Source organism: Protopterus annectens, chromosome 6.part0 (assembly GCF_019279795.1).
Source record: "Protopterus annectens isolate FY-2018-M chromosome 6.part0, PAN1.0, whole genome shotgun sequence".
In the NCBI taxonomy this organism is placed as follows: Eukaryota; Metazoa; Chordata; order Ceratodontiformes; family Protopteridae; genus Protopterus; species Protopterus annectens.
The window spans coordinates 130,023,956-130,050,695 of record NC_056737.1 but is presented as its reverse complement, the minus strand read 5'-3'; the positions used below and the strand labels follow the sequence as shown (position 1 = coordinate 130,050,695).

General features: G+C 34.6%; 1 protein-coding gene across 1 annotated transcript in view; it reads right to left on the bottom strand.

Annotated features, from left to right (window-relative positions):
• Positions 1-951: 951 nt before the first annotated feature.
• FOXG1 (forkhead box G1) overlaps positions 952-26,740 on the bottom strand; it is a 68,773-nt gene continuing 42,984 nt past the window's right edge. Inside the window, exon 2 of the mRNA XM_044073879.1 lies at positions 952-2,784. The gene's annotated coding sequence lies outside the window, so the exon portion shown is untranslated. The remainder of the gene's footprint in view (positions 2,785-26,740) is intronic.

Genomic DNA, 26,740 nt, shown 5'->3' with positions numbered 1-26,740 from the left:
AACACAACACCCCTAAAAACAAAGGCCAAGACAGTGGCACTAAGTCTGAGTTGTCAAAAAATTGCATAACCTAGGTGTAATCATGGCTTCCAGGTTGATACTAAAGAACTAAATATCTGCCACTGTGAAATTTTTCTTGCTTCCATATGTGAAATATTTCTAGGATTAAACACATTTTTACTCAAATGGACTTCTCAATAACTGCTCATTCCTTGGTCTCACCACTCCTGCACTACTGTAAGACCCCATTCTTAAGATTCCTTAACACTGAGCATGACCATTTACAGTTTGTACAAAACTCTGTAGCAAGGCTACTAACTGCTACATCATTGCACCTGTTTTTGATAGCCTGCACTAGCTTCATTTTGTTAAGGAACTGTTTCTAGGCTCCTTGTGTTAACTTATCTCTCCATTCACAACTTACCCAAAAGATCTGGTCATGCCACAATGACCCGCTCGGGCTTTTGTACTCAGCTTTTAGGAGCTCCTGGTGGTATTCCAGATGATCCTTGAAAATCTTGTATATGGTCTTTTGACTTTCAGGCTTCTCACATGTGTGGAGCTTACTGCTGCAGAGGTTTCTGGAGTGTTTTTCTTTAGTCGGCCTCAACTCATAACCTAAAATCTTTATTTTTGAAATGGCTTTTGAAAGCAGGAGATAATTTTATCATTCTTAATTGACTTCATTTCTTAACCCTTTATTTGTCCAGCTATATTCATTTAATATGGAGACTTTATTCTGTTTGATTAGCTCATATTTCCTATGTTTTAATGTGCTTTGCTTTTCATCTTAATTTGCTTTCTGTTATTACTGTAATTGGTGTTCTGTTAAAGAAAAAAACTTTAATATACTTGCAGTTGAAACAGATGGGCTGATCCTTTTGGATCACCTTTCAGACACAAATCTTTCCACAATATACAATATGCACAAATATAAAGGAGTGAAAGAAGTTAAAAAACAAGTACTTTATCCAGTACTTCATAACAAGCAAGCTACATGAGGAAAGATTGGTGTAAACAGTCTATGCATATACATTAAAATACAGTAAATACAAAATCATAGAAACGAAAAAAGTTTCATCATTCACAGTACAGAAGATAAATGCACCAATGAGAAAGAAATAAACAGCAAATGTAACAGTACATATACACACAAAATGGATAGCTGCAACATAAATAGATGCAGGTAACTTTGAAAGCAAGGAAGAGGCCACTAATGGGACAATATGTTGCTTAGGTTTCAAATAATTTACCTGCCACAGAGCAGTTAAGCTTACACCAACGAAATGGCAGGACAGAAGCATTATGAACCAGAACAAATTCATATGACAGTATATTAAATTACCTCAGGAAGAACGCTATATTTTGTCCAACACAGACATTTAATTCTGAATTTAAACTATTGATTTTAAGACTTCTCCATGAAGTATTATGAACCAAAACCCATTATGAGGGTTGGGATTGTCCAGCAATTATGTTATCCTGATAAATAATAGTATCAGAGAGAGCCAATAACACACTTTCCCCTTCTAAGGCAATCTTGTTAGACCTTTCCCATGTGTGGAGCTACACCCCACATCTCTGTTGCTTAATAATCAACTCTGAGACTGTTGCATCTTGGGTAATATGTGATGTGTAATAGTTTGCTGGCATCTAAAATGAAATTACTGCTTTTGAGAAAAGCAGCCTACCAATGTTGGATCAACTCCATTCTGGCAACATGGAGCTGAAACACTCTGTCTTGTGAAATTAATTAAGTACACCATTAAAGTATTTATCAAGTTCTGAACAAGAACTGTTTTAGGTGTAATAGTATTCCTATTATCATGCAAGGTGTCAAGGAAAATACATTGTTCCCTTTTCCATGCATTGTATTCTTTTTTCATTCTGTTACACACAGTTATTAAATATAATTAACTTGTTCCTCATAATTTTTGTACAGAGGTAGGAATGTCACTGTATCAGTGCAGTATTTGAGTCTTTTTTTATCAGAATGCTCTAGAGTGGTATAGTCCCCAAAGGGAAGTAGAAACAGGAATATGAAGAATCAGAAGGAGGTTATCAACAATGTTAACCAATCAAAAGCTTGGAATGTTACAGGTATACTTGTGTTGTTTACATGATTGTTTTTGCTGGTGTCAGATAAAAAGAGCATGAAATTACTATGAATTTGTTTGGAGATCTTGTCTTCTAGTTAATCTGGCATACATATATTCTTTCTTGAATACTTCCAAAATAATGCTTTAAAAAGCCTCTTCCACACAAATATAAGATGAATAATAGTGTTAAGGTAGAATGCTGAGTCATTATTATGTTTTAATGATATAAAAAGGTTTTATGTGGTAAATTAGCTGCTCTGTGTAAAATACAGTCCAAATTCTAATTGAGATATTTTCCATTCTATAGCTGTATTAGCAGGTAACCATTTCAGTCAAATATTGTTGCTGTGCTAAGACAGTATGCAGAGTGATAACATTTTTCTTAGTATAGATTTGAAATTATAACTTAACTTGTGTCTTAACACCTGCCTTAGTATATAGTACTTCTGTAACAGACAACATCATGTCAGTGACCTCCGTTATGGTTGTCTATGAAACAGTACTTTTGTGACCATTAAGAGTTCTGCAGATGTTGCTGATTCTGTACTGCTGGTCTCCACTGTATGCCATGCTAGATATACTTGCAGCCAGCATCAACACAGACTTGCAGCTTTCTAGTCTTTGAGTAAGAAATGACATCTTCCAGTCTGCAACAGGACTCTTCATTGCACCATAAAACTGAATCCTAGAAGTAAGAGGGTTATGGGGATAAGGCAAAGAAGACACACATAAATTAATTAGTTTGTATATGCCATGCAAGCATTTCTACTACTACATGTGGAATAAACATATCCATATGCCTCTATTAATGATGTGACTTCATAATATAAAGCCCATTAACTTCATAAATTCAGCTGTATTACATTTTCAGTATAGAAGGAATTAAATTAGATTTAGATGTTTACATTTTTTAAGTATTATGCACTGGGTACCATCACATTAGTAAACAAATCTCACAGAGTAAATGTCATTAATAAACTAGTGTTACAACTGTTTCATTGAAGACACAGAAAGTGATCGATATTTGAAATGTATAATTCTGAACATCATAATTACCTCTGAATATACATATAATGATGTAGGTGAAGGTAGAATTGATGATATACATATACATGAAGATAAACAAAGAAATGGATCACTTGATGAGGGTCAGTGGACAAAGATAAACTCTGGTAATCCAAGGTAATGATTAGTTCTAATTATCACCCTTTATCTCTGCATTGCTAATTAACAGGGTTAATTGCAACAGATGAAATGAAGACTGGGTCACCAATAAATGAAGAAGATAGAGCTTACAGGAAAACACCAATGTGTGTTGTTTAGTAACACTAAAAAGCGTCACATGATGCACTTACAGAATTAAAACCCTGGTACAGTATATGGAATGAGTGACAGACAGGTGAAAGTGATAAAGAGAAGTACCAGTTCACAGTTGTTTATTTATTTTATTTATTTAACATGTATTTACTGGGCAAGTGCTTTTTTTTTTCAATCATGACCACGGCCAGGCAGAACAGACAGTGCAATCACACATACAACACGATATAGAACTATTTATATAGAACTTTACAGTGGCATTTGCAGTAACATAATTGGACGTATCTACATTTAGACTGCAACAGTCGAACTGTGAACTACTGCAGGAAAGCTGCAGCTAAGGTCGGTAAATGTTGGTATGTACTGCCACTGAAAAAAATAAAAATGAGGGGGATGCTGCAATCCTACATGCAAAGCCTGATTAAGGCCCCTGCATGAAGTATTGTTTTTGTTTTTGAAAACAATGAATAAGAAGGGATGCAAAACTGTTTTAAAATGTGTATAGGAAAATGAAGAAGATGCTGAAAAGAATATAAAACCTTGTAAGGCAACGCAGGACAAATGGTCCTATGCATGTTTGCCTGGAATGAGAAAGAACAAATATTTATATGCCAATTTTAGAGGAAGACATACAAGAGAAAAATGAAAAGAAGAAGAAATTGGATTTTCCTTAGCATGTTCAGTATCAACCCCAAGGTTTCGAAACAGTTAGTAAAAATGAATTGGGGGATGGTACAGTCAAGTCAGGGTTTAAAGAATATAATATGAAGTAAGCCATTATTTTCTCACAGGAAATATAACAATATCAAGGAATTATTTAAACAGGGGCAGGGAAATAAATTACAAAGAAAATTCTGGAACTTATGAATCTGGATTCTGTAAGATGTGTAGATTTATCAGCAACAGTGAAATATCATTTTGAAAGTTTAGAAAGAAGTATTTATTCTCTAGAAAGATGTAATTGTAATTCAGAAAATGTGATATATGTTACAATCTGGTCTTCATGTAAAACATTTTATATATAAAAAACTTATAGAAAGTGAAGGGCAAGGATTTGCAAACATAATAATGCTATGAAAATAAAGCTGTAAATATGGCCTGCTGCCTTAAATTGCAGGCCATGTGACCTTTTCAGCTAAATATGAGGGGTCTATGTTTAGCGATCAAATGGAACGTTCATTGAACACCCATTCATTGTGCACAGACCATCGAACGTTCCTTCCCTTGAAAGGCCAAATGACCGTAAATATGTTCATTGAATGATCATAGTTAGCCAACATAAAGGGAATGGAACTAATACATACCTACCAGTGGTGTAGGGATAAGGAAGCCTAACACTTCCCAACTATAGTGCAATCTTGGAGTTTGTGTATGCGCTCCTTGCACACCCCCACTAATTATATATACCAACTCCGAGACTGCATTACAGTAGGGAAAGGGTTTCCTTATCCCTACATCACTGGTAAGTATGTACTAGTTCCATGCCCTTTATATTGGACAACTGTGATCATTTGATTAACTTATCTGTGATCATTTGGCCTTTCAGGGGAAAGAACTTTCAATGGTCTATGTATGATGAATGACTGTTCAATGACAGTTTTGTTCGATCATTAAACATAAGCCCAAATATGTGATCATGCTTCTGCATTTTTCCCATACACCATTTGACAGCATTGTATATGAAATGGAAACACTTCATCAGCATTTACTCTTATTGATTTACAGTTAAAGCTGCATTTATCTAATTAAGTTCCACATCAGATAGATGATATAAAAAGATGAAGGATGAATGACTAATGGGTCAGCTGATCATTTAGGTTCCCATGACTTGACAGAATGCCTGCTTCTACTTTTAAGACATTTTTCAAAATAATTTATTTATTTATTTATTCATTTATCTCTGTTTACTAGGAAAGTCCGACTGGGTAATACCCATTAAATCTCCATTTGTTTACATTGCATTATACTTAGTTCCAGTTAAAAACATTTCTATTTACATTTATGCATATACAATAGTTACAAATTATTTATACATTCTAAAATTTTACAGAGGTAGAAGTTACTAAAGAGAAAGCCCATGAGTAACTTAGTGGAATGTACAGGCAGCAGTTATGTATAAAAATTGCTTTGTCATTTCAGTAAGAGGTTGAGTGTATTCTGTTTAAGGAGAGTATTTGGAGTATCATACAGTGAGCAAAAGACTTAGTCTGGTGATGAGCATGTGCAGGACCAGGATTGGTTAAGATGTCGTTTAAGCAGTGGTTTAAAATCATTGAGTTTGTCGGAGAGATTTCTTTGTGTGGGGTTACTATTCCAGAGTTTAGCAATGTATTGGGAGTAGATTGAGTCCCCTGCAACACTATTTGACTTATTTGTGAGTAGTAAAAATTTGTTATAGAACAGAGGTCCTTTGCTGGACAGTAGGGCAGTATTATGTTTTTCAGTGCATATGTTAGACAGTTGTGCAGTTCAAGCCAGTTTAATTGCTTTAAGCTAAAACAATGGATCTGTGTGTTCGTGCTACTATTTCATGCAAAAGAATGTGTGTGTGTGTATGTGTGTGTGTGTGTGTGTGTGTGTGTGTGTGTGTGTGTGTGTGTGTGTGTGTGTGTGTGTGTGTGTGTGTTCTTGCTGAAGAGGAACTCATGTATGGATTTGCCGCCATTACCTTTGAAAGGGACACCACTTACTTGTATTAACAGGCAAGTATGGAGTGAGTGAGTACATGCATGAAACCAGAATGTTTGTGCATGTGAAAGTAGAAGAAGAGTGTTTGTGTGTATGTGTGCATAACAGACAGGCAGAGACACATGCACAAAGAGGCTAATGATGATCACTCTACCTACTGAACACAAGTAATTTAGCTCACAAATATATTGTACATTAAAAGTACACTTTCATTAAATTGCAGCTTTCCTGACAGAGTGTCGTATCGAATATGAAATCATAACTCTCAACTGTATGGATTTTTGCTTCATCTTCCAATTTGTGTCGTTTGCTTAGGAAATAAAAGTAGCCATCCAAGGTAATGCAGTTCCAGGGAGTAAGAATGAGACAGTAGCCTAGGGTTAATGGGTCAGTAGTGGATTGACTTTGTGGGACTGTAGCATATAAAGTTGTATTTTTCTGACAAACAAAAAAGCACCCAGTACTGTTTTGTCATTAGTGGGTTCTAAGCAGTGGTAGATTGGACAACAATAAACATAGCGTTGGTGGTTCATCAATACTGGCAAATCAGGTGGGCACAATGTCATCTTTTAAATGTTGGGGGTGTTAATGTGCATGTGTGTGTTTGTTTTGTGAGGGCAGCGACAGTAGATGATTATTAAAGACAGAGACTTAGAGACTGTGGAGAATGTTTCTTTGTTTCAAAACTTGATACTTGGGTACGAGGCAAGCCAAAAGTAGATTTTTAAGACATAGCTTCTTGCCATTTGCAGTGCATGGATATTTACACTTAATGGACAATGCTAGCAGTGTGAGTGTGGTCCTGTAGGGATCTGAACGATGCCAAGTCTACCACTGCCAATCTGTTGTAAAGTGACCTGGAAATGGATATTGGGATGTTACTGAAAAAATACAGTAAGTGGGCTTAGAAATATAGTTTAATTAAACAAAGTGCACTTGCAATTTGCAGGGCATAATTTCATTTATTTCAGATAGTCCAGATCCTGGTAGATTGTATACCATTAGACTTAATTAGGGAGAGCTGTCATTCTGGGGAAATAAGCAGCCCTAGTTTCAGTGAAATCTCTATGATTGTTTGCAGGTAGGAAGTTGCAGGATGTGGATGCAATGTGTTTTACTTATTATTTTTAATGCATTTCTCATTACAAAGCATGGTTTTCTTTATTGCAAAAGAAGGCAGGATTGAATGAGCCATATAATACTTAACTGACAATGAGGGGATAGAAAGATTATAAATGATGTATAATGTTTGCAGCTACAGTTGTTTCAATGGCGTCTGTGATGCATAACTATTTTTGGGCCTATGTCCCACTTTTATTTTTCGCTTTGTCCAGATTTCTTGCTCTAAGGTTGAGAGGTATAGTTCCATACTAAATCAGAAGGTTGTACTTACCTTGGAAGACTTTTCAGCATAATTACGAGAAACAGAGCCTTTTTAATATCTCTGCTTATTTTCAATATAAACTGCCATGTAGCCTTGCAAATAACCTTCTTATTAAGTAAAAAGGTAGACTCTACAGCTTCTAAAGCAAACTTTATTGTACTGTGCAGTCCGTTCGACTCAGTACAGCCCAGCCACAGAAATGAATAAAAACAGCCAAGTACACCACACAAAAATAGCAGTTGCAGTAAAATCAACAAAATACACAATAAAGTTTGTTTTGGAAGCTGTGGAGTCTACCTTTTTATTTGCTGCTTGTTCGTTTTGAACCTTCTTATTAAGCTACTTTAATTCTTTTAGAATTGACAGTTATGCTTCATTGGTTTGGACGAAAGCAAAGAGTGCTAATGCGACAGCTCAGTAAACTGTCAGTCTGTGAATAACTTCTGCACAAATTAAAATGTCTGAATGTCAATGAATGTCAAATGGCTTTAGATTGGAAGGAAGTTATATGTTTACTCCAGTATGTAGTATGATCTTAAAGAGTTTATGGATTTCTTATTTATTTACTTTTTGCTGAGCAGTTGTTTGCTAATTTATTGATGGTCCTTTTGATGGTGGGAAATTGCATGGATGAGTCCATCTCTAGTATGATTTTTTTTTTCAAATATTTTGACTTCCACACACTTTCATATAGTGAGTATGTGGCATTTGATTACTGAGGATGCCTATTTTACAAGTAGGGGCTCCTTTTGTGAGTGTGAGAGTGTGTGAAAGAGAGAGAGATTTAATATGTATACTGAATACAGTTTTGCAAATAGAATTCTTAGTTAAATAGGCCCCTCCTCTTGGGCAAGTAGACTTGAGTAACCAATATTAGATCTTAGCCATCCAGCTAGGAAAGTTTAGTATGTGGATTTTCCAACTGGTTTGATGAAGGCTATGCTTCTTACCCAAGGAGTACATTTATCCATCCAGTTGCCATGTTGCTACATTGTTTGATAATGAGAGAAGCTTTTTACAGAAGTTGAAGTTTTTGTGTCAAGAAGTTGTTCATACAAACTGACTTGCTTATGTTGCAGTGAGGGCTGTGGTCTTTGTAGTGAGCATTTTAAGTATAACCAGTATTTCTGAGTTGGAGGAAGTCTCTTAAGGCAGGATCTTTCTTAGCCTGGAAAGCAAGCCAGTGATAAAATTTATAGGAGCCAGTGAGAGAGGAAAGCAGGAAAACAAGAAGCTTTTTAGTCTGTTTGGATAACTAAGTGCTTTGATCTTTTTTGTCAGAAATGGTTGTAGTCTGTCATTTAGCAGGGTGTTTTGCTGAGGCACATGCCAAAAGGGGGTTTGCACTCAGTAATGGCTCTTATAAAGGAAGAATACAGGGATGTTATGACCTCCTTGTACCTGGATGAAATACCCTTACTAATGAGGTGGGCCATGTAAAAAGCTTTCTGTACAATGAAGACAACATAGTGGTCAAAAGTTAGGTTTCTATCAACCTGGGTTCCCAAGCACCTCACGACTGATTGTGTGCTTACAACATTGCTATTAATGTGCTAATTTGTGGGGACATCACTCTCTCCAAAGGGGATGATGCATTTTTGGCATTTAGCTTGAGGCCATGTTTCTGGCACCAGTCATTTGTTTGGGTGAGACCCTCTTGTAGCGTATTCAGAATTGTTTTATTAAGTCAGTAATGTAAATTCTTTACTTTATTGCAAACTTGTTGGCTTATTTTTGTGGATTATAGCATTGTAGGACTGCTTATGTTGACATTTTACATAGTTGGACTGCTGGAGTGGTTTTCCCAGTGAGAAATGCTAGTGCTGTAGTTGTAAAAAAAAAAAAAAAATATATATATATATATATATATATATATATATATATATATATATATATATATAAACTAAGATGTTAGAGTTAACTGTTAGATTAGAGAATTAGAATTAGAATAATTAGTATTTTAAGGCAAATATTTGGTATTTATTACATTTATTCATTGTTCGAATGCACCTGCAGCACAGCCAGGAGGTCGACTTTGGTCATCCGCAGCAGCAAAAGAGTTAACTATATTATATATTTTATATGTGACTCCAAGACAATTTCTGTTCAATCAATGCGGCCCCAGCAAGCCAAAAGGTTGGACACCCCTGTCTTAGAAGTTACTCTGTGATTCTAACAGCAGTTACATGAGGCAAACATGCATATTTCACTTGTATCCATTCCATTACACTAATTCGAAATCCGGTGATATGTACACTGTTAATGTAAAATCTCATCACAATTAATTACCTCAGACCCTCTTACTCTAATGCTAATATGCACTTGTGTATCTCTGTGAAGCTATGAGCTATATTGCATAGCATCCCTCAAGAAGAGCAAGTAGAAATATCAGATGGAAATGGTCCACCAGACAAGGTACTCCACAATGTTTGCCAAGAAGACATCGTGGGTTGAGTTCCAAGATAGTACTAGCAGTGCAAGGAACTCAAATAGAGCTTTGAGGAGTGAATAGTTTAAATTAGAAGAAGCCTGCAAACTACTGCAAATTGATAAAAGAAATTGCACGATGAAGCATCTATGACATCTAGAAGGTTAGCAAGGAAATGAAAATGTAAAATAAAAGGGAACATAACTGAAAACTCAGGAGACTCAAAGCAGTATGGTAAAGCAGAGCTGGGAAAAGTAGATGGTTACAGCAGCAGAAGGAGAAAAACTGTTGTCACTCTATAGAGAAACATTGAACAAATGTATTCAGAGATTTTAAAGATAAGAGTTTCTCTGTTGGAATATATAGAGACAAATAACAGAAAGCTGCAGGAAGGAGATTTTTTAACCAGGCATTCGAAGGAAATAGGAGATATGTAAACTGCTGAAAATGGGATGAAAGAAAATGGGGGATCAGGAATTAAAATATAAACACATGGCACAGAAACTAACTAAATCCAAGGATATGTCATGCTGTGATATTTCAGGTTTTCAGTAGTACAAACTAATGGGAAGGATTGTAAAGATTTTATGACCCAATATTTCCAATTTGAAAATGAGAAAGCAGCAGAGATCTATAATGATTTAACTGCAAACATAGCAGCTAAAGAGGAAACTCTTTATATTTTGTGGAGGAAGAGAACAATCTTAAAGGGTGGAGACATAACAGATTGTGTGGATAATGGCATCTCATTGCAAATGTGAACTAACAGAAATGCTTTTCTGCCTTCCATAAGATTCTGTGAAAAATTCAACTGTTTCAAGTTCTTGCATCTTTCTTTACTTATTTTCTTTAATTCTTTGTAATAAGCATCTACATGGACTGTCAGCAGGCATAGGGTGAAATGGTAAAGAGAAAACAGCCGGAGGCAGGGTAAGGTGATGGTGGCACAATAAATCAGTCAACACATTTAGGAAAGCAAGCAACAGAAACATCAGTGATGAGATTTCCTGCAAAGCACTTTTAAGAAAATAATGGATAAAACAAAGGAGATTAATCAGTTTTCAAAAAGTGGAAGACTCCATAAAAATAATGCATTGGGAACATTGAATGAGGACACCATTTTAAAAAAGGAACAAAGTTTATATGACAAAGGATGTGATCACCTTAAAATGGAATGACACTTTAAAATAATTGAAATCAGAGTACACTACAGATAAAATAACTAGCTTAAAACAGAAACACAATAATATAAGTAGTGTAAGTCAAAATTGTATTTGAAATTAAAATTTATGTTTAATCCAGTGGAGCCCTAAACTATAAGATATCAGATAAAAGTCACAATTTTAAAACTGCAAATTGTTATCATGCTGCTTTCAGTAATGGTAATATAATAGTGTAGAAGTTAGGGGGAGCTAAGTAAATGATTGATGAATTAAGAAGGAAATAAATATACAATAAAAACGAATAGACAATATTCTGTAAAGTTAGTTCTGGTAATGCATGCACAAGCCTATGAATGTATACAAAATTAATGAGCTAAATATATTGATTAAAAATTGATTGGCTAGCAACATTCACAAAAATAACATACTGAAATCACTGACTGATGGAAAGTTGTAAATGCAAGAGCTTGTTAACAATAACTAAAATCTAAAAAATGCACACTGGAAAATATTTTAAAACCATTCAGATCCATAAGTATCAATGAGAAAATAACCACTGCATTCCATTCTGTTGTCACATTTGTCAGCAGGCTTCAGAGTGAACTTTGTACAGACTGGCACATCTTCGTTGCTCTTCAAAGGTGATCTAACTTTCTTGATAAGTTTTGCAGGACTGAAAGTGAGTGGAGCCAATGTGTCTGGATAGTAAACATTGACCTTTTAAAAAAGCTACAGCAAAGGAAATATTTACTGGACATCTTGTAAAGAAAATAAGAATGAAGGGGAACTTTGGTTTGGCATTCATCACTGATTTTAGTGGGGATACCAATGACGTATGTAGAACCATCGAAAGAGAATGGACTAGGTTCAGTAGAATTAGTGACCTTAAATTAGACTTTAAACCCCCTTTTAAATGTGTCTATAGGAAGGGAACAAGTATCAAAAGTGTTTTGGAAGGACACTATGACAGTAAGGGGGGTGGAACCAGAAACATGAAAGGGGCATTCAAATGTGGGAGATGTGCGCAATGCCCTTTCATGATGCATACTGAACTAGTCCACCTGGATTCCAGAAATAGAACCCTTATGGGAAGGAGCTACAGTAATTTTGAGACCAGCGGGGTTGTATATCTTGCCTTATGTGACTGCAAGGCAGTCTATGTAGGAAAAACCGAGAGGAAGCTGAAAAGGAGAGTATATGTACATTTGAATGCCATAGGTAACAGATATGTTAACAATACACTTTATAAGCATAGTATAGAATGTGGAAAAGGAAAGTTTAGTTTTTTTGTACTTGAGGTGGTCCCAAGAAATATGAGGGGTGGTATGTGGGAGACCAGAATTGAATACAGGGAACTTTACTGGCAGATTTTTTTTAGAAGCCAGTAGGTTCCCTGGTCTAAATGATGGTTTGTCCCTGGCCCCAGTTTTAAAGCTGAGAGTGACAAGATTATAACACTTACAAAAGCTTATACAAATGTCGCATTTTATTGTGCTGATTCCCTGCATAATGAGATTCTGTAATTATTTTAAATGTAAAGCAGTTGTGAGTTTTACAGCCAATAGAGGATGCACAGATAACATTTAATGAATTTTATTAACTTATATATCAAATATTTTTATGATTTATACCCTTAAGGACAGATGTTGTTTTAACAATTATCGATGTATGCAGTTACAGGGTTTATTTTATATCATGAATTGTATTAAAAAGAATGTTTAAAGTGTAGAATTGTTGTTGTAAATGAAGTTATTTATGATAGTGGAGATGAAAAGGATTGTGGGTAAAGCCTGTGAAATGTTAATTTTAGATATACACTGTTTTTATTGGTGAATTCATATTTAATTGAAGTATTTTATGTAATTTAGTTTTTTGATTGTATCTGATGAAGTTGAGGATGAAAACGTATTTCTAAGGAGTATCGTTTATGTGTTGTGCTTTCTTCTTTCTGCATTAAAACTGTGTTAAGCCCATCAACTGTTTCCTGTCTTCTGGAGTTCCATTGAGGTGTGGATAACTGTTTTCTAAGCTGCAATTACACATTTTTCTCATGTATTGTGGTTACAGGAAATATACCTCAGTCATAGAGAACATGAAACTTTTGTAAAGAAAAGTAGAAGGTTTTTTTTTCTTGGCTTGAATAGAAACAGACTAAAAGGAGGGAGTCTAAAAATTTATTAAAAAAGGGTATAATGGTAAAAATTGAGGAACAATTGAGGGACACACAGGGAAGAGTTATAGTAGTGAGAGGTTGCTAGCAGGGTATATAAATTACACTGGTCTCACTATGTATACTACCGAAAGCAGTTAGACAAGCTACAAACACTATTATAGGAAATGTTACAGCATTTTATTGAGGATGTATGATGGTGGCTGGATAATGGAACACCACAGGATATAAGGAAGATATCTCTGGAGGGCCAATATTCCACAAAATATCAGCTGAGGGTAGATACTTAGAGAAATATATACATGTATTTCGGCTGATTGATGTAATGAAACTAAGGCAGAGTGAATGGAATATATGCATTGATTGTTTGTCATGAGGGTAGTTTATTAGTATTGTATAAATATACTATTATAAAATGATCATTTCAACAATCAGTGTCTTTATCATAAGAATACCATGTATAATAATCTATAATATGTCAAACTGAAAATTCCTTAATAAAGTATTCACACTGATATATAAAGCAGAGACAGATTAAAATAATAGCAGAAGATGAGACCCACAGGTCTGAATCAACTATATTAATACTGTTTAGTAAGTACTTATGACTCTATGAGCCTATGTGGAGGAGAATAGGCTAGTGGTAGGTTAAGAGATTAGACTGTGTAAAAGTGATGAGTAAGTAAGAGCAGTGCTGAGTTACAGCTGTCTGTCTGTCCATCTGCTGAGGTTCTAAGGAATCAAAGGAAACTTTGATGTTACAAAGAACTATACATCACTGAAACATGAAGTGTAAAAACTGTGAACCAAGGTAAAGTTAAAGTGGTTAAGTATGAGATAAGAACAATAAACACTGACATTTTAAAAATTATTGACCTCATTTTATACCAGATAATCATCAGATATTCTATACTGGTCCAAAAAGAAGCAATTGGTCAGGTGCCATATCAAGATATTTTGGAGCCTTCCACAGGAAACCAGTAAAAATGTTCACTTGAAGCTAGACTACAAGGAAAGGAACAGGAAACTGTGGAACCTCTGATGCAGTCAATGTTGAGGAGTGATAGGCTAGTGAGTTCCCATATGACAGAGCAACAAGTGACACAGGATGAAATTGAAGAGAATGTGCCACAGGAAGATGCTATAGATCTTTCTATAGAAAGCCCATAGAAAATGGAAAACAAGGGATATGCCCTCAGTTTGGAAGAAAATGAGCTAAGAGAAGAATTGCTTGATTTAATGGACATGGATAGATATATTAAGATCAATGAGAGAAATAGACTGTAGAAGGTCAATAAACCCAAAAAGTCAGAAGTCTGATAAAACAAAGGAATGCAGTAATTAGGACTGTCCATAGAGATCCATGTGATATAACAGAAATAAACAGGGGATATACTACTGTGCAGCTAAATTAATAACTGATAAAGTTTGACCACAAGATCACGGGGTAGTGAGGGTAAGGAAGGGGAGAAATTGAATACCAACACTGAAGTATCGAATAGAGAAAACTATAAAGCAATTAAGACAAGAAGTGTCACTGTTAGAAGACTATAAAAGAGGAAATAGATCAACAAAAATACTAAGAAAGATAGATATGATAAAAGCAATGTGCAGTATTAGAACAGATCAGGATCTATCATGCACTATCACAAATAACAAACTAAAAATTTCAGCACAGGCAGAAAAACTTAGAAGATACACAGATAAATATAACAGAAAAGTCCAAAATAAGCAATTTATTGATAACCCAAAAAAAGTGTTATAGAGAATTGGGAAATAAGGTAAAAGGAATTGAAAGACTGCCCAAAAAACAGGAAGTAGATACAATTTTGGAGAAGCACCTATGAAGATCATGTGAAACATAACAAAGCCTAGTATGAATCTATGAACCTATGAACCTATAAATGGATAGAAGAAGTAAAAGAAAGAATAAGAAGTTTAAAGGTACAGGATATGAAATGGGATGAAATAACAACCAGGGAGATTGAAACAAAGTTAAGAAAAGCCTCTAACTGGAAAACCCTAGATGCAGTACCGTTAGGTTAAAAGTATTAACATCTTTGCACAAGGATTTAGCCATGAGTAAGAACTATTTATATGTGGACCTTGAACAGACATCACACTGGCTAACAACAGGAAAACAATGCTCTTACTTAAGAGTGAACCTGCAATCTACCCTAAAAATTATAGACCAATAACTTGCCTTCCGTCGACATGTAAACTATACATGGGAACTGAAGCCGATAGAGTTTATACTCACTTAGAAGAAAACTCAATTATGGCATTAGAACAAAAGGGCAATAAAAGAAAGTCATATTGAACAAAGGATCATTTGTTGTTAAATAAGGTTATAGTGGAGAACTGTAAAAAGGGGAAGAATCTAAGTATGGCATGGATTGACTACAAAAAAGCATTTGATAGTGTCCCACATTCATGGATAAAAAGAGTGCTTAAAAATGTATAAGATACACCCTACACTGATTGACTACATTACAGTAACCATGAAACAATGGCAGATTACTTTACAATTAAGCCACGATAAAGGACAGATAATTATCCCATTAATGATAAAAATTCAAAGGGGGATATTCCAGGGTGACTCTGTCACTGTTGCTATTCTGCTTTTTCATTAATCCATTAAAATGTTTACTTAACATCTTAGGCTATGGCTACAATTTGGCTCCAAGAAAACAACAAAGCCTAATGACTTCTCATCTTCTCTTTGTGATGATTTAAAACTGTATATCTCATCAGATGAGGAACTGAAAGCACAGCTGCAGGTTGTCAAAACTTTTTCAGATATTAGAATGTCATTTAGTCTTGATAAATGTGCAAAAGCACCCTTTAAAAAAGGAAAACTGCAACACCAGGAAAAGATTGGTTTGGAACAAGAATGTGATATAAAAGAACTTGAGCAAGAGGGAGTGTTTAAATACTTGGGAATTAATGAAGGATCAGCAATATAACATGAACAAATGTGAATAAAACTTAGTAAGGAATACTTTAGAAGACTTAAATTAATCCTGAGAACAGCATTGACATCTAGGAACAAGATCCAAGCTATAAATCAATTTGCCCTTCCTGTCCTAATGTACAGTTTTGGAGTGACTGACTGGCCCCAAAAAGTGTTGGATAGATTAGATATTAAAACAAGAAGGATGTTCCATGCTCACCAAATGATTTATAAAAATCAGTGTATACCAAGATAATATATTCCCCGTTCCGAAGGAGGGATGGGCCTCCTTGAAATCGATTACATGTATACATCTGCAGTCATGGGACTCCACACATATCTACTGACCTCACAAGATCCACATGTAGTGAAAGTTTTGAAACATGAGGAGAATAAATCTAAGATGACTTATCTGCTTAATTTAGCAGAAGCATATTGATGTCAAGCAGGAATGGAAATCAAACCAGAAGTAGGTAAAAAACAGGCAGCAACTGAATGTGCCAAAAAAATAAAAGAAAGAATATAAGGTGAAGGACCAGATGAGAAGGCAAGAAATTTGTAAAAAACATAAATATAGTTGCAAGTATAGAAAACGTCTGGAAGAGCCTCATGTTAATCAAGAACAAATGTGGGATAGTTAAGGAGAGGCAAATTCAAACAAAGAAATGAAAGGTTAATATTGGCAGCCCAAGATAGTGGGCTATGTACACGCTGGTTTACAATGTCCATTGAACATGTGGGAGAAACAGACAAATGTAAGTTTTGTAAAACTGAATTGGAAACAGTCACACACCTTGTTGCTGGTTACGACACACTGATGGCAGAAGGACTATATAGTGAAAGGCATAATAATGTGGTGAGACTGTTTCATTGAGGATTGTGCAAACATTATGGTATCAAAGTGGCTGAAAAACACTGGAAACATGAGCCACAAGGCATCATAGAAAATGATGAAGTTTATATCACCTGGGATCACCCATTACCAACAGTTCAAAAAATAGATGCCAGAAAACCGGATATAGTGGTTCAAGAAAAGAAGACAAAAGTAGCATTGATCATTGAAATCGCCACATCCAGTGACTATAGTGTCATGTACAGAGAGACATAAAGTCATAAAATACCAGGATTTGCAGGAAGAAATGAGAGCAATATGGAAGAAAGATATCCAGACAGTTCCAATAGTAGTAGGAGCAACAGGTCTTATAAAAAGAATTTACAATCATATTTAGATATGTTACCAATCCATGTAACTCTGTACAAATTGCAGAAGGAGTCATTACTGGGCACATTGCAGGTTTGGCTGGCATCAAAGATTGAAACAATACTAATTTCATGAACGTTAATCGTATTTTGACTTAGGAATGGGGTCCATTCCTGTCATGGTATTAGAAACCCAAAGGATTTGGAGAAATTAGAAAAAGTCAAAAATGTTGTGGCAGAAATTAATTTCCATAAAAGGGTGTTAAAACCACTGCACTTTTACAGCCCAAAAAATGATGGAATAATCTCAGTCAGATAACAGGATAAGCCATTAACCTTTACTATGATATGAGTCTATGCTCCAACTCCAAAAGCTGAAGAAAATGAAGCTGACCAGGTTCATGAGGCTTGATAGTAACTTCTGGAAATAATACCAAAAAAAGATGTTTCATTCATCATAGGTGATTGGTGATTGGATTGCTAATGTTGTTAGCCAAACTGCAACTGGAATAATGGGCAGATTTGGCTTTGGAGTACAAAATGAAGTGGGACACAGACTAGTAAAATTCTGTCAAGATAATTCATCGGTCAAAGCAACTTATTTTTTTTTTTACTTATTTGTGTATTTATTCATTTTTCTTTTGTTAACTGGGATGGTCCTACTGGGCATGAGAATCTATTTACAGCATAGGCCAGAGGAGATAATCTCCACTAAATAATAATAATAATAATAATAATAATAATAATAATAATAATAGAAGTTAAACATGGATAAAATCCAATAACCATAGATGTTAATTATGGTGCAGATAGATAAGAACATTTCATATGCTTTTATAATAAATACTAAGTTGCAAAACATTACATTACATATTTATGTTACAATTAAGGTACTGGACAATAGTTGCATCTTGAAAGTTGTAAGGATTATATGTGGTGAAAGTAATTAATCATGGATAAGCAGATACTCTGTGTGTTTACATGATATCCAGTCCTGCACACATAAAATCAAATGGAATAAATAATATTTGGTAGAGTACTGCAAATGAAATAGAGACAGGTTGCAAAAACTTAGGCTATCTGCAATGTGTATGTAAAGCTTTAAAGGATAGATCAATAACAATTATCTCGGAAATACCATATAAGATACTGGTTGGGATTTTATGTATACATGTGTAGAGGGTGAGACTGAATGACAAACAGCCATAAAGGCAGATCTATGAGCATCTCTCATGGACAGGAAAAACATGCAAATGTCCCAACTTATCCGTGTTTAGCCCACCTCTGTTTTATTTGTATGCAAAATATAAGGGTTAAAAACTACCATTGAATGTAAGGCTAGGATTCACAAGATCCTCATAAATCAATAGCCTAGTAGTACCAATTAATCTATGAACCTATGAGGAGAGTAGGCTTGTGGTAGGTTAAGAGATTGGAGTGTGCAAAAGTGGAGAAAAGGGGAGTGGTAGGGAAGGGGAAGACTGAGATGGTGAAATGGTGAAGAAAGTATGGGTTATGGGTTATCTTACTGAACAGCCTAAGGGATGTCTTTGCATGTCTAACACCAGATGGTCAATATCAAAATCAGAATGACTATATACTTTGCAATCAAAAATAAAAGGGATTTGTGCAGTCAGCCGAAACAGGACCTGAAATTCCATGGTTCAGAGCATAATTTTTTATTGCATTGTTTAAAATGAAATTAAACAAAAAAGAAAGAAAGGTATCTGGACCAGTGAGATACAAGTTCTACAGTATTCCAAATGAACATGTAGTGAAGGTGAGGGTCAGATCTAAGAAAGTAGGCTTGGTAGATAGAGTATCTGAATAAGTATGGATAGAAGTTTGTGATATTGTCTAGCTAGAGATTTACTTAACAAGAAGTGAATTTATAACATGGAAAGCTTTTCCATTAAGACAATCCTGTACTCAAATAATATGTAATGTTTAACTGAAAAAGGCTGGGTAGATTATAAGTGATCTATAATATTTGCAACTGGGAGTATGTTAGTATGGTTTGTGATGTAAAATGCTTGCAACTAGGATAGTGGCGGTGTGGTTTGTTTTCACTTGTATAAATGTATGATTGCCTGTGTACTAAGTCATGGTTTAATAAAGATGTTTCTTGTTTAAAAAAAGGCAGGAATTGAATAATTTATGCAATGTTGCTTAGGTTATATGATATATAGCAATATGTGTGAAGTATGTTTGTCATGTTAATTATAGTGTGATTACTTTTATATGAATGTAAATTTGCCTATGTAACAAATGATAATTCAATAAAAGTTGTTTGGAAAATAAAGACAATCCTGTACTCCTCAGGAAGCAAATTAAATACTTTCTTTCTGAAGCATTGTGAATAAGCAGAGAGGAAATCAACTATAAGGTGACAAACTATGCTAGGAATGTGCTGCATTACGGTAAATAGTGGTACTAAGAAAAAATGCTCAGTCAGAATAAAGGAAAGCATCCACTGCAGTGCTACAGGGGTTTAGCAAAGGATTTTCATATGTTCAAACGTCATGCAGGGAAAGAAGGAAAAGAGTGCAGCTATTAATTAACAGTACAATAAGGCAAACATGCTATAAGGTAATAAAACAAACATAACATTAAGATGTAATGCAAAGAAAAGCTCAACCACTCCCACATTAGTTTTTGAAATGCATTTTGGTGTCTACAGTTGTGATATTATAGTAAGATTGCATGTGTAGAGCTCTAAATGAAAGTTTATGTACAAAAGTTTTTTTTTTAATATAGTTTTAGACATGTATATATTTTTACTCATATTTTAACAAAATGTTTCAACTGTTTTGGTAGGTGATAACTTGTGTGGGATAAGCACCTGATTGGTAGTTGATTGTTTAAATACTGGGCTAAGCTGAATGTACTTTGGTTTGAAGAAGCAGGCAGTTAGGAGCGGCCTTAGGTCAACTGGTGCCCTAGGCAAAAGGGCTCCACGGTGCCCCCCACCACACCACCTGGTGCCCCTATCCTGGTCTACCTACACTAAATAAATACTTGAAAAGTCCCCCTACTAGAGTGCCACCCTAGGCGGCCACCTTGTTGGCCTATGCCTAAGACCAGCTATGAGTTTGACCATGGAAGTGCTTACCCTTGATTTTATCTTGTTTTTGGTTTTCCGTGTTATTAAAGTGTTCTGGAATCAGCCGTTGAGTTCGCTTTACTTTTTCTTTGTATTATATTGTTTTATAACAGCGCTCTTTGTCAGCCTGTGGATCTTTTTTGATATGACATTAAGATGCATAAGGCAAACAAGCCTGTAAGTCAATAAAACAAACAAGGACATAAACTTTATGATTTTTAAGAAGACTCCAGCCATAGAGAATAGAAATTCAGTGAAATAAATGCCCACTCACAATATGTCATCCACACAATTTTATTATATGACTACATGAATAGAATGCAGTTGTGGTAGTTCTCAGCCAAGATATAATCTTTTCAATTAACCTACAAGTACCCAAGTATTCCCTAAATGCTGTTAGTGAAAGAAGCTGGGTACCTACAGTGAAGTACACCTACGTCGCCCTGCTAGACAGAGGTCCAGGGAAGTAAATATTGTGGGAAGAAATAGCCAGTGAATTGTTATGGCTAGGCTTGTATAGGCCCTAGGGCCAATAGCCTAGTACCAGCCTATGAACTTATAATGGAATTAAGGAGGTTTAGATGTCCAGTGAAGTTTATTGGATGAAACATTGCACTAAATTCTGTGTCTTTAGCTATATCAGGATCAAATGAGAACAATTTCAACCAGGGCTTACATAACTTTTTAATAACTTTAACAAAAACAGTGGTACAGTGCATCATTAATTATTCTATTTTTACTTTTTTATAACTTTATATGTGTTTAGTATGTTATTAATTGCAATTGCACTTAGTGTTTTAAGTAAATTAAACTGAAGTTAAATCTCAGATTAAGGAAAGTGCATGCTTTTTTGTATGATTGTTTGCAATGCATTGTTTCATTTTATTCTGTCTTGCTTACATTGAATAACTAGGAAATTTCAGCTGGACAAAATCCATTTACAGTGGAGTCCCTGGGAGACGACTGCAAAGTTTCTTAGTGTGCAGTATCAAAATACAAGCACAGGATATTAAGAAGATAAGTACATAAAGAAAAAGATAAATATAAATGTATTTACTAACAGTAGCTTAAAATGCAATACAAAAATGCAGGATTCAGTATAATCTCATTTACAAGCAAGACAATGGTTTAATATGTAAGATATGTAAATTGAACTACAACCCATCAAAAAAGATAATTATTGCAAAATTTGTATTTCATTCTCAAGCAGTGGAGAACACAAAACATTCCAAGTCAACCATTCCCAAAAAGTAAAAAAAAATGCCTTTAAAGAACCAACACTGCATGACCTAAAAAGTAAAAAAAATAAAGTCAAGAAAATTCCTTTAACTACAAGCATATTTCCACTTCACTGAGACAAAACTTGATGTAGCACTGTCCTAGGATTGCAAACATGAAATCTGACACCCACAACTGTCACAAAGCCAATATACTTACTTCCTTCCTTAAAAAATACAGGAAGTAGAAGGTGCCATCAATAAATAAAATACAAATGTGTAGCACGACTGAAATGTGGATTCCAACCAAAGTTGGTAATTTGTCCTAAGGAATACAAAAATGTCTACAATATAAGAACTTCTCACCAGCATTACTAACTTAAATATGCTAACTCTATGGTTACACTACTGTAGGTTAAGGGCTAATTATAAAATAAGCATCAGTCAGCCAATCACATAAACCAGTAGGGTGACTGTAGTATGTTACTATGCAATGCCAAAACCCTGATTTGCACCATTTTGAGAGGGACAGTGCTGGTGAGTTGTTCTTTTTGAAGAAACTGCTCCCAGTATAATGGAACTAACTCAGTTGTGGCTGTAGGACACAGGGAATTGTATCCAAATGGAAAGTGCACTTTCTATAAACATTCTGATGTCAGTGTCCACAATGTCCTTATGGTTTATGGAGTATTATGCCAAACACCCAACTGATTTATGATAATAAAAAATATATTTGAAAATTGAAGGAGTATGTCTCACAGATATTATCTGATTAGTAAGAGAGAAGTACAATTTACAGTTAAAAGAATGTTCCATCTATAACCACCAGAAATCTCTGACTGAAATGATTTTTAGAAGAAAACTGGAAGCTTTGCTTCTAGAAAATCTTTGTATTCCTCATTTTGACCAGAATAGCTGAAAAACCTAAAAATGTACAAACTGCATTTTATTGGAAGAAGTCTTTATGGTGTTTAGCTTTTACTGTTAAAGAAGACAACACATCATCAATTTGAAAGACATTCAGGAAGTATTGTGAGCCTAAAATTCACATAAACCAAAGCACATTAACCCTCCATGTAAAACAAAGCTCATCCCCATCCATATTCAAGTACAACTTGGATATATGGATGGGAAACAGAAAAATATACATTAGAACTGCTGACTGTACTACAAATGGACAGGCAGCCCATAAATGCCTTTTCCCATGCATGGGCCCCTCAAACAATCTATGGTATGATCCCATTTATTGTTACTAAGGGTAATATATCATTATTGACCACAGGATAGTTAAGGCCCATCTAACACAAAATGGGATAGGTTAACTCAAGCACCAAAAGAGGAACTGGCTAGGTTTAAGACGGCCAGAAAGATCAGTAGCCTAGAATTTACCTACGAACATAAAATAGCATGTAATTTATTCCTTATTTTCTTTGCAAATTCATAAGGTGCTACAGAGACTAGATATGGTTTTGTAACTGAATTGAAGAACTGAAGAAGGAATATGAACTTTATTTAGTAAGTCACTTCTTCCTTCCAAACCACCAGTGCACAGGTCCCAGCCTGAGGTTATACTACCAGGATAACAAAGGAAAATTGTAAGAATTTGAACTAGACTTTGAGGAGCTGATGGTGAACTGGAGGGCATACAAAGAAGACTGAAAAAAGTCTTTGGTATAAGAAAGTATCAGGCAAGGGGCTAACTATTAAGAGAAGCAGACTTGACCATGTTAAAAGTGACAGATACAAGTAAAGTAATGGAGATTGCAAACACACACAGTTAAATGAATAAACCGAGAAAATGAAACTGTGGAAAATAGAAACGTGAGTTAAATAAAATGGCAAAAATAAGAAAAAGATAAGAATGCATTATGAAAGTTGTGGGAATGAAAAAGTGACCTATGAAGAATACAGAAAATATGAAGCAGTTAAAATGAGGTCCTCGTGCATTAGGTGTGATTATAAGCATTAAAGAAAATAAAGACATACTTTAATTCAGTTTTGAAGAAGTTGCATTAGAGAAAAAAATCCAAGGATGTGTAAAAAAGATTTTTTAAAAGAAAGTGCATATCGAAATGGGTTGTCTGATTTTACTACTGAAGTCAAAACATCTGATAAACTGAAGAGTGAAAATGTATCAGAAGCAGTGAGATGAGAATTAATAAGCAAATGTATGAACTGAAACAAGACAGGTGCAAAATATATATTATTATACCCAAGGCTAAAGTACTTATTTTAAAGGGGACATAGAAAACAGCATTTTACTAACTATGGGAGATCTGAATCATTGAAATTGAAAAAAACAGATAAAATTGAAATGCTTCAAGAAGTATTGCTGCTGAAATTTAATAATAGTAAAACTGAAACTTTAGTATTAAATCAGTTACTAGAGAGTAAGTTTAAAGAGAAATATAAATGTAATGGGGAAGTAAAATAAAATATTTAGAAATAAAAATCTATCAAGTTGTATGGTTATTAATAATAATTTTGAAAAAAAATAATGGAATGGATGCTTCTTACTTTCAAGATGTGCTAGTACTTACTAAAATGATTATATTACCCAAGATTATGCACATATTGCATTCAACAGCTTTACTACCTGACAAAAAACTTATAAAGAAAATGAAAAATGTTAAATTCATTCTTACGGTATTCTAAAAAGCTGAGAATTGCTTATAGAAATCATATAAGATTATGGGAGTATGGTGGTATTAGCTTCCCAGATGTACAATATTATTCTATTGCTGCAAATTTTAATTCTGTTATACTCTGGATAGACATTAATCAGTGGAAAACCATTCAGTAGGTAGATTTTATTAAATTTTTATATGTTTATCAAATATGATAAATTAGAAATATGTAGCAATCCTTTCATCTGGTTTATAAATTTACCTTAGAAGGAAATTAATTTCAGTCTTTAGACTCTGCATATATGAAATCAATTCTTAAAACAGTTAAGAAACATGTTTTTTGAAACTGCATTAATATCAAAATGGAAATGTTTGTTCTTTCCCATTGCAAACCTCTAGATTTAAGGAAACTATGACAATGTTAAAATGGATTTACTAAAAGGGAATGCATTAGTATTATGCTCTGATTGCCTTGAAAAAGAAAAAGCTAAATCACCAGAATATTTAATGAAAGATTATAAGTTGGATGAATCTGTTAACCAGTTAATATTATCAATTGGAAAGAAATTAAATAAATGCGTAGATAATATGAGTGAAGAGGGGCAGACCACTTCCCCCCATTATATGAATATATGAATGCTAGCTATCATCAAGGGTAAATTGACCTACAAAGGAAGCTTGTCCAAGTTATACAAATTAATTATAAATAATATTCATTTTTATGCAAACTTACACACATACATACATACATTCAAGTATTTCAAACATGGGCATTAAAAGCCCTTTTGGCTTGCCAATATACCATGACACTTGTTCCCATAATAAGTGTCCAGGCTGTTCTTAAAAATATCAAAGCTAGTACTTGCTTTAATGTAATTTGGTAGTCTGTTCCATGCATCAGCTACTCTGTCAGAGAACCAATTAATACACTTCTTATTCCTATAGAATCATCTACATGGGATGTCTGATGATTCTCTGGCACTTTTTGATAACCCCAAACATTCCCAGAGGTAGTTATCTCTAAGAGCCCTATATACTTGAATAAGATCTCCTCTTAGATATCTATAAGAGACACTGTACAAGTTCAGATATTTTAGTCTTCCGCAATAACTTAAATGTTCATATCCATGGATGCCCTTGGTATACTTCTGCTGTACCCTTTCCAGTTTACTCATGCTTGTTTTCTTATAGGGATTCCATATTGTTATTCCATTCTCAAGTTTGGGTCTAATGTAACTAACAAACAATGACTTCATCATTTTTGATTTCCTAGACTTTATAAATCTTTTTTATACAACCTGTAGTTCTATAACTATCATTGACAAATTGGTTGATATGATTAGAAAAACTTATAGCTGAATCTACCCATATACCAAGGTCCTGAAAAGAGTTTACAGTTTCAATCGCTGTGTGCTGTATTAAATATTCACCTTTCAATGTATGTCTCCCAAATCTCATATGCTTAGTTTTTGATGTATTTATCAGCATATTATTCTCCCATAACCAAATGGTCAATATAGTCAAATTATTTTGTAGGCATGCCTTATCTGTAACACGTGTAATCAGTTTACCCAATTACAGGTCATCTGCGCATAGACAGTAGAACACCTCAGATGAAAAAGTTAGGTCTGAAAGATACAATCTAAACAAGTAAGGGCCTAGGACAGAGCCCTGTGGGTCACCCTGACTATAACTAAGGATTTCACCTGCACAGTTGATGTATGATACTTGTCATGTCTTATTTGTAAGCCATGCAGCTATCCAACTTATCAAGAGTACATCAATACCTAGTTGTACTAATTTATTGATCAGTGTTTTGTGTATGACCCTGTCAAATGCTGAAGTTAAATCTATATAAATTACATCACAGCACAATTTTTCATTTATAGCTGTTATTATATTGTTATAGAACATCATGGTGCAGGTGGTAATAGCTCTGTTTTCAACATATGCATGCTGATATATGGTTTCAAGTCCTAGACTATCTAGTTCTGAAAATAACTTATCCAATATTACCTTCTCCATTATTTTTCTGCAACATGAAAGTTGACTTAAGCATCTATATGACTCTGGATTTGTCATACTCCCCTTTCCCTTGAAGGCAGGTTTAATAAGTGCATGTCTCCAATCTTGAGAAATATCCCCATATTTATATGACCTAATGAATAATAGATATAATGGTACAATAAATTCTTGCTGAAGTGTTCTCAGGTCTTCTTCTTTTGGCTGCTCCTGTTACGGGTCGCCACAGCAGATCAACTGTTTCCATTTCTTCCTGTCCTCTGCATCTTGCTCTGTCACTCCTACCACTTGCATGTCCTCTCTCACCACATCCATAAACCTTATCTTAGGCCTCCCTCTTATTCTGTTACCTGGCAGCTTCATCCTTAC